We start from the raw sequence: 22,070 nt of genomic DNA, 5'->3' as shown, positions 1-22,070 counted from the left end.
CAAAACTATTTTCACATTCACTCTGCTTCTTGGTAAAGTTAGACCACTGATCGAAGTCAAGATACAATATTTATAAAAGCCATTTTTTTAGCTGGAACTCATTCCTTTTTTCCGTCCAATTTTACCATGTGTTTTGTTTTTGTAATTACAGTTAGTTGACTGTGGGTGTTACTGTAAAATTTTACCTATAGCTCAACCTGTTTTTAAAATTGACAATACAATAGGGAATTTAAATTGACCAGTTGGTATTGTTAGATTTAAATCTACCTTGATTCTACCTGTACTTTTTTATTTACCAGTTCCAACCTTACAGCATGCTTTTTTCCTGAATTTTTCTTTACCTAAGAATTTTCTTTTTTAAAATTGATAGGGAAGAAAAAAGTTTTGGTTTTCATTGTTTTAAATCCTCAATATATATGATTTATCTATATTTTACCTAAAATTCTAAATCAGTAAAAGATTTGAAAAATATTTGTTGAAAACTTCTGATTTGAAAAAAAATCACTTTCCATGTTTTTCGTTTGAGAATCCTTAAACAAGTAAAGCAAATAAACATTGCAATTACAATCTTTTTAGCATTGAAATGAGTGTATTCCTAAAAGTAATTGGCCATACAATTGCCAAAGAGATTTTTATTTTACTGTCATTTAATATATTAGGAGTGATCAATCCAAACAAGAATGTCTGTATGTTATTTTCTTGCAGTGTTTTTAAAATTCCATGGCCTAAAATGCACTACACTTCATCTTAATGTTTTCATAGCCAGATACTAGCTGTGTTTTATACCCCGAATAATCCAGTCTTAATATTTCACTCACTTTAATCGCTACATTATTTCATTTGTATTGCTGAAAAAAGTCTTTTTTATCTCTCTCTTTGGCTTTTTCTAATGGGAGATAACTCAATATAATTTGCTTTTGCTCTTGTTGAAATCTTAATAAATTAATTATTTCCATAATTTGATGAATACTTATTGACATGTTCCTTGTACAAATTGTTTATGCATATTGAAATATCAAAATCATAGTTGAATAAACAATTTTATTTATTTATTGACACTGATATTTGACATCTCATCCAGAATTCCAAAGAATTTAAATAATTCTCAATTTAATTCATTTTTCACTACGTCACTGGATTTTTTTCTAAATCCATAGTATATATTCTGATTAACTTCCCATGATATACATTCTAATTAAACAGGTGCAGAATCTTTACATAATTCAGAATCTTGTAACTTTTTTTTATCATTTCCATTACTATATTCCAAATAGTTAATATCCTCACTTTACAAATATTTTGTAATATTTTATTTATATTTTTACTATATCACTTGATTTTAATATATCCACAGTATACATTTTTATTTCATTTCCTATAATAAATTTCCAAATTAAACAAAATTTGATCCAGAATTTTATAATGACTATTTCCAATTTCACATTCACAGGTAAAGAAAAAATTCAGAAAAAAGCATGCTGTAAGGTTGGAACTGGTAAATAAAAAAGTACAGGGTGAATCAAGGTAGATTTAAATCTAACAATACCAACTGGTCAATTTAAATGTCCCTATTGTATTGTCAATTTTAAAAACAGGTTGAGCTATAGGTAAAGTTTCACAGGAACACCCATAGTCAACTCACTGTAAAAAGGCAATATTCCTTATCTGCACTATGATTGGATTATCCCCGTCAATTTTGATGAAATAAAATATGAAAAGATTCTCTTTTTAAAACTTTTGCCAAAAAGTATACGACAGTTTTCACAAGTAAATCCCACTTAAACTTTTTTTAATTTTTTTATTGATAACAGTTACTGTCTTAGTGACAAATTTTAACATATGTACTAGTTATGATATTATAATAATATTCATTATTTGATATCTACAGTAGTAGAGAGGAATATTCTGTTTATATCACATCCCAATGCTAATTTTAAGGAGATGTCATACTAGTATACTAGTATACCAAAATTAACAGTTCATTGACATATCACTTAATAATAATTTGATATACATGTAGTGAAATCTTACAAGTATCGTTGTTCGGAACATGAAATGCTCCAATTGTATATCGAAATGTGGTTAAAAACTGCAATATTTTAAATATTTTTCCATATTAGTGATTATGAAAAAGAATTAATAACAAGGTTATTCATTATTAATTTTCATTTTAATTATTGATGTCCTTTTAAGTGATACAAATGTTTACAATAACGTTTACAATTTCAACAATGGCTTTATGACGAGTTGTCATGGTAAATTGTGACCTCAGTGATGTTCTGAATGAAATGTTCTTGAGCAACGTTTGAAAATGTAATACATTCTGTTGCCAGCTGAAACACAGAACATGCATTTTGGAGATTTTATTTAAGAAATAATTCTTTCATGCCATGCTCTATGCTCATTTTAACATGGGTAGGCATTATATTTGTTAATATCTTAATACCGAGCGTTAGCGAGGTATTAAATGTTTACAAATATAATGCCTACCCATGTTAAAATGAGCATAGAGCATGGCATGATAGAATTATTTCGATTCTAATAGGAATATTTTGAACTTTTGTACTTCGAAACGGACCTATAGTAGACGCTCGAAATGTCGCCATTTTGATTTGATGAACAAAAACGTTATAGAAAAATCAACAGTTTGTCAATAAAAAATAGATCAGAAACATTTAAACTTACTTTTAGAATTATTTTTTTAATTTCCTAGCGAACAACACCAACAAAAAATGTCCATTTTGATCTTTGGTGTTGTTCAAAATTCATCTGACGTTGCAATTTCAATTGTGACGTCAATCACGTGCAGCCCATGTTCTATTCGAATTAGAACATGGCTTTGTACCCAAAGCTAAAGAAGAACGTCATATTAGAATCCGCTACTGATTCAACGATAATGGACTTGGATTTCAATATTTAGATATACATAAGCGATAGCCTATTAATTGCTTCACATAACTGTCATATACATAATACAATGTCGGTGTGAGAAAAGTGTGAACTTGTTATTGTACTTTATCAGAATGTTATAAAAGATGCCAGCCGATGTTAAGATAGCGATGGAATTATACTATAAAGACGATACAAATTTACGTGATGGAATAAACGACAGTGCAATTAGGACACGTGGTGCTAAATTATTAAACACTAATAGAGATCAACCGATTATATCATCCAAAATAATCATCTGTGTCGGCCATGAGCTGGACTATCTTACAATAATACTCAAATTAATTTTATGATCTTGCAATCTTGATGAAAATGCGCGATTCTGATAATTGATTGATAGCAATTTAACTCCGTGTCAACACATTAGATTCACTTATAATTTAAAAAAAATATTCGTTGCCATACGTTGTTGGAAAGAGAACTAAAATGACGAATAATACAAATGCGTTCAAATATATTTCACGTTGGTTTACACATGCGTCAATGTCTTGTCACATGTGGTCGCTGAAGTGTTATTTTTACAAACAAATTTTACCAACCATCAAAATAATTGTTTATTTTGAAATATATTTATGTATTATTGAATGTATTATGAAATCATATATCATTCATATAGAGTAACTTCTACTTTCGTTAAATGAACACGATAAACGCTTAAATTATTGTCATGCTATTATTCTTAGTTACATATTTTCTAACTAAATATTGACATATAACAGTAAATTTTGAGTTTTTGGTGTTGCCAGTTTTGATAAATATATATTGCATCACGACAATCAATTCTTGAATGATAAGATGAACCACTCATTTCATTCACGTTTTTGCATTGTTGCACTTTAGTGTTTCTGTTGTTTCGTTGTTTCCCTCTTATAGTTGATTGTTTCCCTCAGTTTTAGTTTGTTATCAGGATTTGTTTTCTCTTTATCCATTTCTGACTGTTTAACAGTGGTATACTACTGTTGCCTTTATTCATGGTAATCTTGTAAAATAAGTTAAAACTGCTCAGCCCTTTTGGTCCTTGGACAGTAGTCTCATAGGTAATAATACCAAAGTTTCTTTTTTAACATTGCATTTGGTTGTCAGATGGTCTATCTGTTTGTTTGTTACATGAATATTGGACTTACAGTTTCTTTTGTTTTTTAAACTGAACCACATTCGCTTCGTTGCTAATTTTTTTATTTTATATAATTAAGATATGTTTGAGAATAATCTCACATCAGTAAACATAAGATAGAAAAACAAATTGTCCAGAAAACAAGGTTAAAATGGTTTATGATGAGCCATACAAGCTGAAATGGTATGTCAAGACAAGTAATGGATTACTAGTAGAAAAAAGGTGACGAGTTCGGGAGAAACTGCTGCGGCAGATTAATTGTATATTGATTAGGGTTAAACATCCTTCCAACTAGAGAATTCATTTCAGTAAGGACAATTATTAATCAGAGACAATATGGTATTAGAGAATTTATTTCAGTAAGGACAATTATTAATCAGAGACAATATGGTATTAGAGGATTCATTTCAGTAAGGACAATTATTAATCAGAGACAATATGGTATGAAACGAAATTATTCCTAACTGACATTCTGAAAGTATAAGTTACTTTCATTAAAGATGTTTAGAAGAACAAAAAGCATCTTAAAATGTGTATTTATTTGTGAAACACGAAATTTTACAATTCTTTTCGTATTTTACCATCTTATGTTAATATTGTTAGGCTAATATTAAGATTAATTTATTTTTGAGTTATACGCGCAGTATCTACTTTATATGATCCGGTATATATTTAATTTGCTGGTTCTACTTTTGGATAGACATCAATTTACTATACACCCATATTATAGGAAAACCAGAGGGTGCAGAATATTTATGTTTCAAACAGATGTAAATGGGTAGTACTGCTTTGATAACCAATAATAGTATAACTGTATATGTTTTGGATTTTAGGTTTAATACCAGCTATGATTTCCCCCTATATACCTTTGTTAAATTTGCACTTTTCGAAACATTTTAACGAATTTATCTTTGTTTCAAGTAAAAAAAATACTTGGCATGATTAAAGTTTTATCCTATCCAGTACTAAAGAAATAATTTCAAATATCGTTTCATTGCATTTAATAAAACAACCCACTGGAAGTTAACCAATAAAATTTTCCCCTTTTTTGAACCGTGTACAAGGTTAAGTAACCACGTGACCTCAAGTTTCCAAAATATTTTATAAAAACCCCAACTCACAAAATAATGATGCTTTGAAAGATCCAATTGCAAGACATATGTTTATGGCCCCGAAACGTTTTACTGCAATGAGATGTCGGATTCATTACCTATAACTGTCAAATTGAAGGGAATATTTTTTTCGACCTATTTTCATACGCAATTGGATGTATCGTACTATAATTTGATTGTATTACACCTTTTGTGTGACGTCCACCTTAGTTGAACTATAACAAATGTTTGTTTATAGGCTGACTAATGCACGCCAACGGGTGCAATATTTTTCTTGCTGTGTTGAAGACCCATTAGTGGCATTCGGCTGTTTTCTGCTTTGGTTGAGTTGTTGTCTCTTTGACACATTCCCCGTTTTCATTCTCAATATTAATAATTGAAACATTTTGACTGTCCCTCTGGTATCTTTCGTCCCTCTTTTAGTAGTTCATTGCATTTTCTATTGAAAAAAAATGTATACTTAAAACAGCTAACATTATTTGCATTCATTATTCTTATAAAGATAAACCAATCAAACCACCTGTTCATTTGTAAATCTGATAACAGCTGAATCCTTTAATAATGGGGGGAAAATGTTGCTCTGACTCCTCCATTTAACTCAGTTTCCTTTATATACTGTACGCTGTAAACTATAACATGTATAAATAGTTACGTTTAAGCGTGCAATATTGTTACATCGACTGCAAACAATATGTACAATAATAGAAGAAGACATGAACTATCAGCACTATTGATATTTGAATGACAATCCTGAATAGGACTTTCGACGTAAGATAGACTTTTATATTGGACTGAAATTATTTAAAGAATGCAACTGTCAATTACAACACTCATTATGTCTGCCTTTGTCTAAGTATATCATAATCAGTGTCTGAATGGGACTGTTATTCTATGTTTTTTTTATAACAAAAATAGATACTAGACACAATTATGGTAGTAATGTCAATGAAACCGTCTTTAGGATGTACGTATGAGAGATAGTCATGAAAGCTGTCCTTAAAATTCAAAGTTAGGTACATGTCTTTGTGAAAAGTACAAGCTTTCAGTTCGAAAGACTTGCTGGTAAGGACAATACTCTGCCGTCTTCAATAGAAAACTCTTCGTGTGTACGACATTGAAAAATCTTTAAAGTACAAAATCATATTCCGTAAAACGCAGAACATAACTAATAGTTGACAAACAGTTTCTTATACACAATATTTATGTCAAGTTAATTGCGTCAAATTGAAAAGGGTGTGTTTTTTATATGAATAAAAGGCGTCAGGTCATAACCTCATGGGAAATCTAGATAAGGAATCTGTAACATTCTTCCTGTACTTTCAGGATCAAAACAGTTGTTCCGAAGTTAATAGTGAGGTAAACCCGAAAAAAATAGAGTGCTGAAGACGGCGGTGTTGTGCCCTATAGTGCACTCTTATAGGCTACAAACACCATGAACAAACACTCATTATGACACTTGAAGTCTCCGTGTCTGTATAAAAATTGTTTCATGTAAGGATAGAGGTTGGTACGTGTTAAAACGATTTAAAACGCTGCGTTGGTTTGCTTCTGTTCTGAGTCAGGAACCTGATGTTTAGTGGTTGTCGTTTCTTGATGTGGTTCATAAATGTTTCTCTTTTTTTTATATGAATTAGACTGTTTATTTTCTTGTATGAATGATTTTACACTAGTAATTTTGGGGCCCTTTATAGCTTGCAGTTCGAAATGAGACAAGACTCCGTACTCTGATTTATAATGGTTTACTTTTACAAATTGTGACAGGGATGGAAAGTTGTCTCATTGGACCGCATACCAAACCTTCATATATCTATTATCATGTAACGCTTAAACATTTTGCATGACATCTCCCCTAGAGTAGGAAGCTACACAGTAAGACCAAATGTTAAATACTGCGTTTTTGAAGTAGCTTTATAAGACGGACAATACCTCGGGAATACACTCGATTATCAGAAGTATAGTTCCTTTTAATAGTGCTTTCAACAAGTTGGATATAAAAAGATATTTTATATATAGTAGAATAGATTGGAAATGACAGATGCTTTAAAGATAACACATTCTGTGGTATAATCAGGTCGTAAACATCAAAAGTGCAACTATGGCGCCACCAAAGTGTCTTCATATAATGATTTATTGTGATAAAATATCAAGGAATCTTGATATATCCAAACATAAGTGCATGGATCAGACATAAAATGTATGCGTTGGAAAAACGTTCGGACTAGTTATCGTAAAACCTTTGTTAAGAAATATTAGCAGACATGTTCATTGAAAGTGTTTTCAGATCATTTTTCTGCTGACAAAATGACTGAATAAAATTACAAGAAATACCAGGCTGAAAAGCGTTTGAATTTCAGGTGTAAATTAAATCCATAGCATTTTTTACCATTTGGTGTCTTATATTAACCCAATTCTTTCCAGTCAACATAAAAAAATAAGTTAAACTAGGATTACTTTTACAAATAACTGATTCAAACAACGAATTGTTATCTTTCCTCAAGTTTATACAAAACGAATCAATCAAAATCTAAACCTGGTACAATTTGGTAAAAATATGGAAAAATGTATAATCCTTGTTGACAGAAAAAGGTCATTTGGAATATTTAACGTCATGGTAGATTTCTTAAAGTTAAGTCTTAACATTAAAATGTTCGAGACTCTACAAAACAACAAAGGTGTTATTAGAGGGAAGTAATTAGTCCTTACTGAAAAAAAGAACACTTTACTGCATACACTTTCTCAATAACAAGCCCCCAAAATAGGATTCTGTCGATTCTTTAATGTTTGATATATGTATATCTTATTGAATATTATTCTAAAAATGAAATGGTTTCAAATATTACAGGTATAGACACAAAACATTTAGCGAAAGGTAACATTTTGAAACTTATATTGTACTAAAGTGTACGGCAATATTAATGTAGTGAGAATAATAGCTGTCATCAACAACACAAACTATTTCTCAAAGGAATAATACAGCTGATGTAATACTTCTATAAGTGAAGACAAATTTATTAAATTTAACAGCCTTTCATAGATCTTCCAAAAACACCAATTTCTTTAAAGAGCAAACATGTTTAGATATGACGTAGACTAAAAATTAATATATAATTGCTTGTCCAAACGGTTATACAAGCGCAAGAATAGAAATGCATGTTATAGTCCATTTATCAATCGAAACCTGATACAAACGACGTAGACTTTGGTCAGGCATTACAAACTAAGGACTGAAATGATAAGTGGCATATGTAAAGCTATTAAATAAAGGTAAGAAGGAAAAAAACTCAGTAAAGAAAGCAGGTTTATATTTGACCGGCCAAACGCGTTTGAAGTCTACACAAGACACATTAGTGGCGCTGGCATGAACATTTTGTTTTAAAACCAAATCAATAACGATGTTAAAAAGCGTTAGAGAAAGAAAATATCCAAATATGAACCATTACCATTTACTATCTGTATATCGTAAGGTATTAATAACAGTTGTGGTTACACATTTCAAGCAAAAAAACCCGACGATTTCACCAAAACAATATTGTTAAGTTATAGACTTAAATTGACGGGAATGAAATCAAACAAATGTTTATTCTAATAATGTGACAAATCAAAGCGCATACTATTATCATTTACAATGTTCATTCATTAATTAATTGCAACTCCTGTGCTATATGTCTTTGTTACGTTCAGTTATTGCACGTGTAAATGTTTTAGAATTAGAAAAAAATGATGTTACGTCTGTTTAATATTTGACGAAGATGATTATCAAAGTAACCAATTTGATGTCAAATTTGTATCTTGCTTACATAACTTACACTACACCTGTTTATATTGATTAGTTTTCCTTTGGTTACAAATTTGTGAATTACGTACAACACAACAAAATTTCTTTACGCACATACTTAATTTGAGGCATATGAAGTTTACCAATGTCCAAAATCTATAAATTCATTAAGAAGATACAGATCAAAGTCAAACAAAAATTGAGACATGAACTGCAAAAGAAGCGAAGAATGTTAATCACCAGCCTTGTAGTCAGCACTTCTGTTTATCATGAATTATCATTGATATGGTCATATTTATAAATTAACTATTTAAAGAACTTTTTGAAGTACTTATGTTTTTATACCTACGGAATGGACTACCTTACCTGTATTTTGCAAAGCTTTCAGAAATTATCAGTCCTCAATGCTCTTCAACTTCGTACTTTATTTGGCCTTTCACATTTTATTGATTCGAGCGTCACAGATGAGTCTTTTGTAGAGGAAACGTGCGTCTGGTGCAGATATAAAATTTCAATCCTGGTATCTATGACGAGTTTCATCAAGACTGTAGCGTCTCCTGCTATGTATGCGTTATCTGTCATTGGAATCTAAAATCAGTAAATACCTCATAATCTTCAATGGAACACTATTGGTATGTATGTAGATCATACGACTGTTCTGGTATCTTTAGGTCAAAGACAAAAGAAACGTGTCGCTTGTTAGTTGAGGCACATACACATCGGCTTGTTAAACTAATTTGTGACGTGACCACAACTTATAAGTTTCGTCGATTTTGTTCGCTTTTCTCGTAACTCTATAGGAACAGTTCTGTTGTAAGAAGCACTTTGATGGAGCATTTTATATCACTTTATTGTGTACGATGGCAATCTGCATATGGCTCTATGATGAACCAAGTTGAAGAAATAATCAATTACCCTTTTAATTAAAAATTTCAGGGACTGTAACTCCTATAAGATGCCATTGGATTGTTTCAGACCAAATGTAACATATCTTCATTACAATAAAGCAAATATTTTGCACTTGTTCTTTTATATATACCTTTAAAAAGGATCTAGGGTTATGCGGTTAAAGGTTTATGAGTTAAAAAAAAACATACTGACAAATTTATTTTGTAAAGGTAGATAACTAATCGCTTCGATCCTAATTAGCCAAAAATTCCGAACAATTTAGAAAATAAATTTTGTACATATCTATTTTTTGTTACGAAGGTGATGCACACATATGATAGACAGTGAAAGGGAGATAACTCTTACAAAGATAATTGTTCGTCTCAGCAGTAATTTAAGAAAGATGTAAGCGACATATTGCGAAACAAAAATTTCAAAAGTTGGCGAAAAATAAAATAAAAATAATTATAATCAGAATAAAAACAATAGGTCTTTCGACAGAAAAGTGGAAAGACCTAATCATAGACTCTGTTAAAGTGAACAAAACCTTCCATGTAAATGTGCATGTGAATAAAACTTCCAACTCGTGAATTAGTGTTTTGAAATACGTTTATTTTTAATTCGTCAGGAATTATTGTGTATGCATCAATAATCTATATGTAAGTTACCTTTTTTATGCTATACTTAATGTTCTAGGTCCAATATGACCCTTTTAGATTGTGCTTTACTCTTTGAATGTCAATGTAGACATACAGATGGGTGCGGTCCTAACCTTGACAAAAGTTAACTTAGAGTTAACTTGTTGACTGCTTTTTAAGTTAACTTGAGAATTTTTAAGCAGACCAGCAAGTTAACTTCGTCTACGGTGGACCAGACCTACGGTCCGCTTTTTTATGACTGCTGCAGACCTATCGACGGGTCTGTTCCAGACCAGACCTGTGGACAAGTCTGCTTTTGACCAGTCCTGAGGACAGGTCTGCCCCAGACCAGACCTGTGAACAGGTCTGCTCCTGACCAGACCTGTGGACAGGTCTGCTTCTGACCAGACCTGTGGACAGGTCTGCTTCTGACCAGACCTGTGGACAAGTCTGCTATTGACCAGACCTGGGTACATGTCTGCTTATGAAATGTTATCGTTTTTGCGACTTTTCATATCAGACTTGAGCTTTATTAAAATATGTATAAACAACATTCGCATTGTTCTTCCCATGAAGGCCTCTGATAGCAAATTTCTTTACTCGCTATACTCTACCAGACATTATTAATAACAACACAATCTTTCTTTTTTATTTTTATATATTTTTATAAACATTAGTCAATTACATAGAGCTATCATATTTTTTTTAATTAGAAGGCGGATAGAAATTGGGGTTATCCAACGCATCGGAACAACATTCGTATATCATGGGATATCAACATCTTTGTCGACGTTACTTCGTTCCCCGTATTTTACCTGTCCCTTCATAATTTTTACTTTACGCATTTATACATGCATGGATATATATTTCATTGTTATTCTACTTTTTTGGATTGGATTTACTATTCTTTTTCCGCAGAATATTCTAACGAAAATTGTACAGTTGTACAGTGTCCGGATATGTACGATGTGGTAAAACTACCAACAATCTCGTCAAATTCGTCAGATTTGTCGAGAGATTTGTGCACATGAATGAAACAGTTGTCACTTGACGTTTAACTACAAACAAAATCAATCAACCGCCATAATAGATTAACAGTATACTATTCAGAAGAGAACCTCAAATACATTTTTTATTAAAAGTCACAAATGAATTCAGACATGTCAGTGTTGGTACATGTACTTGGATGATGCGGCCTAATAGTTTCGTTTTACACACCCTAGTCACTGTTCAATATTATGAATACAGAGATGAAACGCTGACATTCTCAATGTATGCGGAAAAAAAATTGCATTAATTGTTTTCCTTATTGCTTACATTTGCCTCCCTACTAACACGTTCACAGGAGTGCCAGGAGCAGACATAATTAGGCGCCATCCCAACAGCAGTCATTTATTTTATACATTGAATCCAGACATAAAAAATATGGCTGATTTACTATGCGGATATATATAGATTTTTAAATTAAAGTGCACATATGCAGGTCAGTTTTTGGTCGATGCAGTCAAATAATTTTGTTGTATAAGTCAGCATTAGGTATCATATCTACTGAAATTTTGTTACGTATCAATATTTTGAATAAAAGGAGGACATGCTGACATCCAAAATTAATGCGAACAAAAATTTGTTGTTATTGTATTGTAATATTGCTGTCCATTGTATTATACATTGAATCCTGACATAAAAAATATGGCTGATTTACTATGCGGATATATATAGATTTACAAATTAAAGTTCACATATGGTCAGTTTAAAAAGATGCGGTCAAATAATTTTGCCGGACAAGTCAGCATGAGGTATCAAAACTACTGTAATTTTGTTACGTATTAATATTTTGAATAAAAGGATGACATGCTGTCACCCTTAATTTATGCGAACAAAAATTTGTTGTTATTGTATTACAATATTGCTCTCCATTGTATTGTACATTGAATCCTAACACAAAAAATATGGCTGATTAACTATACAGGTATATAACTTTACAAATCAAAGTGTACATATGGTCAGTTTTAGTTGATGCGGTCAAATAATTTTGTTGTACAATCAGCATGGTCAGCATGAGGTATCAAAACTACTGAAATTTTGTTAGGTATCAATATTTTGAATTAAAGGAGGACATGCTGGCACCCTAAATTTATGCGAACACAAATTTGTTGTTATTGTATTGCAATATTGCTGTCCATTGTATTATACATTGAATCCTGACATAAAAAATATGGCTGATTTACTATGCGGGTATATAGATTTACAAATTAAAGTGCACATATGGTCAGTTTAAAATGATGCGGTCAAATAATTTTGCCGGACAAGTCAGTATGAGGTATCAAAACTACTGTAATTTTGTTACGTATTAATATTTTGAATAAAAGGATGACATGCTGTCACCCTTAATCATGTTAATTTATGCGAACAAAAATTTGTTGTTATTGTATTACAATATTGCTGTCCATTGTCAAATGATTGTATTATACATTGAATCCGGACATAAAAAATATGGCTGAATAACTATGCTGGTATATAGATTTAGAAATTAAAGCACAACATGCACAAATTGTCAGTTTTAGTTGATGCAGTCAAATAATTTTGTTGTACAAGTCAGCATGAGATATCAAAACTACTGAAATTTTGTTACGTATCAAAATTTTGAATAAAAGGAGGACATGAAGGCACCCTAAATTTATGCAAACAAAAATTTGAAAAAAATTGCTGATTTAGTATGCTGGTATATAGATTTATGAATAAAAGTGTTCACATGGTCAGTTTTGGTCAACGCGGTCAAATAATTTTGTTGCACAAGTCAGCAAGAGGTATCAAAACTACTATAATTTTGTTACGTATCAATATTTTGAATAAAAGGAGGACATATACTGGCACCCTAAATTTATGCAAACAAAAAATTGTTGTTATTGTATAGCAATATTGCTGTCCATTGTAATATACATTGAATCCTGACATAACAAATATGGCTGATTTACTATGCTGGTATATAGATTTACAAATTAAAGTGCACATATGGTCAGTTTTAGTTGATGCAGTCAAATAATTTTGTTGTACAAGTCAGTATGAGGTATCAAAACTACTGAAATTTTGTTACGTATCAAAATTTTGAATAAAAGGAGGACATGCTGGTACCCTAAATTTATGCGAACAAAAATTTGAAAAAATATGGCTGATTTACTATGCGGGTGTATAGATTTATAAAAAAAAGTGCACACATGGTCAGATTTGGTCAACACAGTCAAATAATTTTGTTGCACAAGTCAGCAAGAGGTTTCAAAACTACTGAAATTTTGTTACGTATCAAAATTTTGAATAAAAGGAGGACATGAAGGCACCCTAAATTTATGCAAACAAAAATTTGAAAAAATTTGCTGATGTAGTATGCTGGTATATAGATTTATGAATAAAAGTGCTCACATGGTCAGTTTTGGTCAACACTGTCAAATAGTTTTGTTGCACAAGTCAGCAAGAGGTATCAAAACTACTGAAATTTTGTTACGTATCAATATTTTCAATAAAAGGAGGACATATGCTGGCACCCTAAATGTATGCAAACAAAAAATTGTTGTTATTGTATAGCAATATTGTTGTCCATTGTAATATACAATGCACATTGAATCCTGACATAACAAATATGGCTGATTTACTATGCTGGTATATAGATTTACAAATTAAAGTGCACATATGGTCAGTTTTAGTTGATGCAGTCAAATAATTTTATGCGAACAAAAATTTGAAAAAATATGGCTGATTTACTATGCGGGTATATAGATTTATAAAAAAAAGTGCACACACGGTCAGTTTTGGTCAACACGGTCAAATAATTTTGTTGCACAAGTCAGCAAGAGGTATCAAAACTACTGAAATTTTGTTACGTATCAATATTTTGAATAAAAGGAGGACATATGCTGGCACCCTAAATTGATGCAAACAAAAAATTGTTGTTATTGCATAGCAATATTGCTGTCCATTGTAATATACATTGAATCCTGACATAACAAATATGGCTGATTTACTATGCTGGTATATAGATTTACAAATTAAAGTGCACATATGGTCAGTTTTAGTTGATGCAGTCAAATAATTTTGTTGTACAAGTCAGTATGAGGTATCAAAACTACTGAAATTTTGTTACGTATCAAAATTTTGAATAAAAGGAGGACATGCTGGTACCCTAAATTTATGCGAACAAAAATTTGAAAAAATATGGCTGATTTACTATGCGGGTATATAGATTTATAAAAAAAGTGCACACACGGTCAGTTTTGGTCAACACGGTCAAATAATTTTGTTGTACAAGTCAGTATGAGGTATCAAAACTACTGAAATTTTGTTACGTATCAAACTTTGAATAAAAGGAGGACATGCTGGTACCCTAAATTTATGAGAACAAAAATTTGAAAAAATATGGCTGATTTACTATGAGGTATATAGATTTATAAATAAAAGTGCACACATGGTCAGTTTTGGTCAACGCGGTCAAATAATTTTGTTGTACAAGTCAGCATGAGGTATCAAAACGTAACTAAATTTTTTATGCATCAATATTTTGAATAAAAGGAGGACATGCTGGCACCCTAAATTTATGCGAACAAAAATTTGTAGTCATGTGTTAAAATGATTTATTCCTCTAAAATACGTCCTTTCATAGATATACATATAAATAAAGTGCAAATATGGTTGAATTTGGAATATATATTCAGTGCCCGTTATCATTGTAACCAAGATCGTTTTTTAATTTATAGATTGGCAGATCACAGATAAATTTGTGTTTCAAGCAACGTTTTATGCGAACTTTATTTTCAAATATTTGTATTAAATCCTGTTTATATATAACGGAAGTATTAGTTTTACTTTATTTTCGATGTTTATACTACGAAACAAAGATATTAAAAAATATTTTTTAAAAATCGATGTAGAGCGGTCCTGGTTACAAGTTAACTTAGTGTTGAGCAGACCAGTCAAAAGTTGACTTGGGAACAGGTCTGGTTTCGATCGGATTTGTCAAAGCAAAAGTTAACTTTGTGGCAGGACTGGTCTCGAAGTTAACTTATGTTAACTTTATGACAGGACTGGTTTCGAAGTTAACTTATGTTAACTTTACGGCAGGACTGGTTCGAAGTTAACTTATATCAATAGCGGACCTGTTTCGAAGTTAACTTTTTGGCAGACATAAAAACAGTCCTAGGACCAAGTCCGCTTTTCAAGTTAACTAGATTTTGGTCCTAGGACTGGTCAGAGCAGTCCTGAATTTGGTCATAGGTTAACTTTGACCAGTCCAAATGACTTGTTATCAAGTTAACTTGCTGTACAGGTTAGGACTGCATCCATCTGTATGTGAACACAAATCGTTGCTTAAAATGAAGGATAAGCAGTTTTTTCTTACAAAATATTCAGTGGTAAAAAGAAAATCCACATCTTTTGTTTTAAATTCTGTCTTGAATCTAGTTGCAAATAGAAAGTTTCAATAGATGTGTCAATTCATCAATAGTCTAATTTTTTTGTGTCGTTAAAATCATATCTTCGTGCAGGAAGCTGCATTTTTAGCAATTTTCATTTAAAAGCAATAGTTCAGTATTTCATGATTCAATGGATTTTCTAAACTGTTTATTCGCTATTCGTTTTATATATTAACATTCACTGGAAACACATCGATAGATTTCTGTGTGTGTCTGATGAGTGGGAAAATACTCCCCAACTGAGGATTCTTGTACGAACTTTAAAGGTGCGAATGCATTATACTAAGAAGAAGCAGAAATTTAGAAAAGTGTGTTACTTGATCAATTCAATTGAAAGCGCAAAGTTGTTTTATGTTTTGACATATATGAATGTAATTATCTAAAAAATATGTCTTATAAATAAAATAAGTTCAATGAAGCAACGAAATAATTTTGATTAAATGCATTACAGGGGCATAAGTTACGATTAAAATAAAACATAACAATACAATATAATATGTGTTTGTAAAAACGGATTGTTGATATGATATTTCGCTATTTGCAGTCGATTTTTCTCACTTATGACCACATAAGATCAAAACATCTCTGGTGTATTATTGATATGCAGATCAATAATTACACTTCATTAAAATCCGTATTTATGCGACTAATATTAAATCTTTCTTGGTGATGCACATGAGAAAGAAAAAAAATAAAGTCAACTTTCGAAAATTTTGAGTCACCAGGATGAACTAGTTCGTTATTGTATCCGGTAACATGGCCATCGACAAAAGGTCATCTCGATAGTAAATTATAAAGTGTGCAGTTGGACATACACACGACACACTGATGTATTTTATCAAGTCCGTGCATTTTTTAATTCCTTTTTAATCGGACTTATCTTAATTTGGAAGTTACGACTTAAATAAAAGAATTTAAGGATGTACTTAGGTGAGGTTTTGGAATAAGTGTCAAATGTTCGGACTCCTTGGTGTTTTTCCATACGATACAAGTTAAAATATACACATGGAAAAAAGTATTGCAACACCTTGATTTTTTAAAACTTGAAAAACCAGCCTCTTTTTTGGAATGAAATATAATAAGATATTTGTATAATATTATTGAAACATAGTTTATGATAACATTGGCCATTAAACGAACAAAAAAATGATTTATATAACCACAATTTTAATAACAAAATGAAGTGTTTTTTATACAAAAAAATGCGTTTTACAACTTTTACTGTAGTCGAACTTTACAATGTCAGACATTTCAAAATTTATCTTCAGATGACTGTTCACATCATGTTTGGTCGTTATACGCCAAAGAATTAGTACTTTGTGCGCAGCCTCCATTCAAACGGATAACCGCATCTTAACGTCTTCTGATTCCTGCCATAAATCGACTAATTTGTTGCTAAGGTAGTAGCAACCATTTCTGATGAAGGACATTGTTTATTTCATTATGTGTTTGAACAGGGGTGTCCTTTCGCGCACTTTCCGCCGAAAAGTGTCCCATATATTCTCGTTGTGGTTCAAATCTGGGCTACGATCGGGCCAAGGAAGATGAACCGAATTCAATTGGAACAATGGATCTTCCTCCATGATGCTTATTTCCAACTTTGGCGAGCTCTGCACTACATTGGATACGGAAAACTGCGTGTTTGTTCGTAAGCAAAGGTCTCCGAAATGGTCTTATAGCGATGAGTCGATCTCGAACAGTTCTTGTTAAAAGGCTCCCGTATGCCCACCACTCTCTTTTTAGGATTGTATTGTATGCAATGGGTTTCCTTCTAACCAACTTCATAATGCTTGATTTTCCGTAGCAAATTGTATGTGGGTCTTCTTTATCTCGGAAGGTCTTTAACATCGTTTATTGCCTGATTTTTATTCTCAAAACGACTTATAGTTGAATGGTGATGACCAACAATACGGGCAGTTGTTACAGCGACATTCCTGCTTCTCTCATGCTGATAAATGCCATCTTGCTGCATTTCAGAGTTGCCGAGAACCAATTACAAGTTGTCAATCACATAACTTTAAAAACTTGGTTATTTAAAGTGTTGAAAACAATAAGGATAAAAACACCGGTTTTGCTGTTTATGGGTACTGTAACTGCATGTGCAGATAAGAACTTATCGAGTCGATATTTATTGATTAAACTCAGGTGATACTTAAATAATGTTTAACTAGTTCTATTTTACCAAATTATATCACAAAAAAATAAAGAGTGTTTTTTAAATTTCAATTTCAATTTTACTTTTTTCCATGTGTATATTTTGCCCCATAATATATACCTATTTATATTTTAACATAAGACTTAATAGTGTATTAAAGGTCATTTGACAAAATTTAAGCAGATTCTCGATTTTCTTTCTTTTGGTTTGAGACCCAAATAATACCAATGCAAATATAAGGTAAAAGTCCGAGTCAGCCTTTTCCCGCCATTTTTTATAAACCAAATATTTCGAAAAGGAGCTCCATGACCTATCAATATTTTTTAGCTTATTTTGATCCTTAACTAATACTTAAAGTATCAATTTTGAATTCTTGATTTATTTAATTTTACCTTAGATCACCTAATTACATCCTTAAGTCAAATTGGAAAACTTGATCATGCGTTTGACGACAAATAATCCTTTGAATTAAAGCAATAGTAGTTTACCAACGTTAAAATAAAACAAAAAAACCTAGATATGTTAGATTCAAAACAAGGAAAATATAAACTCAGGGAATCAGATGAAATGTAAACAGCAATACCACTTCCAAGGTTAAATAAAATGGGAAGTTAAAAGACACTGACAAAATCAAACATGAGATTTATCACCAAAAGGAACAAATAATAAACAACAATCATATTTCGTAGTACCGTCAGTTGCCAATGAAAATGGTGACAGTGCTTAGAAATGTTGGAAGTGCTCCTGCATCGCATGTCTTTGACACAATTATCCGCGCAGACTAAAAGACAAGATAAATATTCAAGAAAATGCACTGATCTCTTGTCTTGTAATCTTAGCTAACATCTGGTCATATTCAACTCATAAACACATTATATGTGAGAAAAGTACGATTATACTTTTTAAATATTAAAACTCATAACCCACGATGACACAGCTTATACATTATGTTCATCTTTCCTTTCAATGTGTTCTATTATATTTCAAACCCAGTGACAATATCTCATCGAGAAAATAATCGCGAAATTGTCTTTTATCTTGCTATGTTACATGATTTCAAGAATCCTGCTGGCATTTGGATGAATGAATGCGTATGAGGTTAAGAAAATAGAAAAAATAAAGCTTTGATATTTTTTGCTTCTCCATCTAAGTTTAATTTAATGACTTTAATTGCTAATTTTTTTATTGTTTGTGCATGTTATAATATAACTACCGCTTGCAACTCAAGGGGGATTATCTAATAATGTTCCCTATGAAAGATTAATTCTAATTATAACAATATGTTCGGTTCGTAATTGATTAGTTATCAAGAATTTAAATAACTTTTTAAAGTTTAGTCAGTCCACGATAATGGAAGTTTTTAACGACCTTGACTGTCTATACAGGCCTTGCACGGTCGGCCAAAAAATCAGTCCATCATAATTTATAAAGCATTTATAGTATCCACACTATCTTTTATGGTTAAATGATTTTTTTTTAAATGTGTGCTGAATCTGCTAACGTTACGTAAGCTCAAAACAAGAAGATTGATTGCATTGTGCAATTTAGTTTTTTAAATCGTGCATACTTTGCAGTTCACTCTTCAACCTTTTTTATTCTGGTTTTCATTGACTTAAGATTATTTAGATTAATAATTTCTAAAAAATTCAATATTCTATACCCATACATGTACATGTATATAATGAAATCAGACATACAACGTATGCAATCTATAAGTTTTTATGGTCTTACATATGGTTCACAAACACATAGTTCGTGTACAACGTTGAATTGCTGTATAACATGTTGCACACCATTTTTTTTGTTTGCATCTGGTCTTTATTGTTAGAGCGCATTCCATTTTTTTTACCGATAAAAATACTATTTTGTTAGACAACTCCCGTGAACATTGCTGATATATTCAGGCTGATCATTTAATTTTAATCCAGTCAAAAAGAATGAATTAAATTGTGGCTGAAAGATTATTCCTAAACAAAAACATTCATTATTGTTAATCAGAAATAGCATCTGGAGATTGAGTATTAACTTTTCTACAAAGTATCTTGATATTTCTGCATGCAGTATATATTTAAGTTCGGCTGTCACCGATGTGTACGAGAAGACGACACGTTCGTCTGACGTACACTATCTTGGTCTTGGTTGTTATTTTAATATGACGTTCATTTTCACTGCACTAGTACACATTTGTGTTGAAGACTCCTTGGTCGGGTTGTTGTCCCCTCGACACATTCACCATTTCCATTTTCTATTCTATTAATATGCTATAGGGCGGACAAGAATTGTCAAAATTGAACTAGAAGTCGAAGCGTCTATTTTTTTATAGGTTTTTTAATACAAATACTTGTTACAATTGTAAGAGTTGATGTTTTTTTTTCTAAAATTAGTACTCGCGGTATATAAAACGCACAAAGTTTGTATAGAGTTTATTGGGTCAAACTAAATAAATGAGTATGAAATATCCTGCATATTCCAAACTTGTTGACTAAACACTTTTAGTAACGACGAACAAATAAAGTAATACTATTGTAATTATCCCTTAAGTGGTTATTAACTAATGAGTTGGACCTGATTAGTGCACGAAGCACGTACTGGTTCCCATACGACTACTGCTTCTCAATTCTGGCTTTACAAATACGACTTAATTACAATTTATGGTCTAAATTAGTGATGTTTAATAAAGACATTGAACGACGCAGTTGTATAATGAGTAGTTCATCAGGGATGATAATTAGTAAATGAGATCTGTTAACCCTTAATTGAGCTTACTCTAATACAACAACAATTCGCGTTTAATTACTAACCTTCAAAAACGAACGATTACAAACCAATGAATACATGGATTTTTTTAATAAACAAAATAATTGTTAGACTTTTCAATAAGTTTTCTTTCTTTTTTTTTTTTTTTTTTTTTTATATATATAGATAAAACAATGGACATGTTAAAACAAGCCATAAAAAAGGTTATCGCTCAATAATGTTCCAAGGAAACAAAAGCAGGTTCTAACTTCAAACAGGTGAATAAAATTTAGCATTTAAGATGAAAATATGTCTGTGCAAACAAAGTTTAGAAGATTTTGTAAAAGAAAGAAGAAGATCAATCGAAAACCAAAGGTTACAGAAATACCAATTTTGTGGCATACGGTTCATCTCCTTATTTTCATTCCCATACATATCATACACCCCAATAATAATGCACTTAATTAGTTTGACGCTTAATAAATTCGACTCCTCCATAGTCCGACAGAGGTCGTAATTGAGAATGTTTTTTACTCCACAAAATCGATAGACACGGTCTTATAATAATTGCCTACTCTCTCTTCTGAGTATAAAATAAAAAAGACAACGCTCTGTTGTGTGTGAATCAAAAATCATGCTCCTATTAATTTAAGGCAATTGACAAGTGACCAAGCTGTTTTATAAACAAAATAATACTACGCTAATTAATGAATTGATAAATAGTTGTATTCTGTACGTAGACAGGCAAAATTTCCTCAATGTCCTGGACCTGAAGAGATCAATAATAAATACACAATATGTAGTTCGTGTAATAGAGACTTGATGGAGATGAAGGGCGAGCAATTTGGACTGCCAATGGAAAATGGGAATATATTGAAAAAGGACAGAAATCTATACTTGCAACATGCATGCCAACAACATACCCCTTATATGTTTTTTACGAGAGTTCTAAATGTGCAGTGAGCATAGCACTCTCTCCAAACGAGGTTTCCGACCTGACGTCCAAATTCTGACCGGACGTCACAGAGTATCTGTAAATCACACACAAACAAGATGACAACCCACTTAGGCAAGTGGTTCAGGTAAAAATTTAACCCTTTGTTTATTATTAGATCACATATTAAGATATTCCTGAATTCAAAATGGTGGCGGACTTTTAGTTTTGTACAACTTTAGGTTCACAAACACACCTCTAGTAATAAATAAAAATTACACAAACAATAACGATTGTATAACAATATTTT

The sequence above is a fragment of the Mytilus edulis genome, chromosome 4 (genome assembly GCF_963676685.1).
Source record: "Mytilus edulis chromosome 4, xbMytEdul2.2, whole genome shotgun sequence".
NCBI classification, from domain to species: domain Eukaryota; kingdom Metazoa; phylum Mollusca; class Bivalvia; order Mytilida; family Mytilidae; genus Mytilus; species Mytilus edulis.
The sequence above is the reverse complement of the archived record's forward strand: the minus strand, read 5'-3'. Positions refer to the sequence as shown.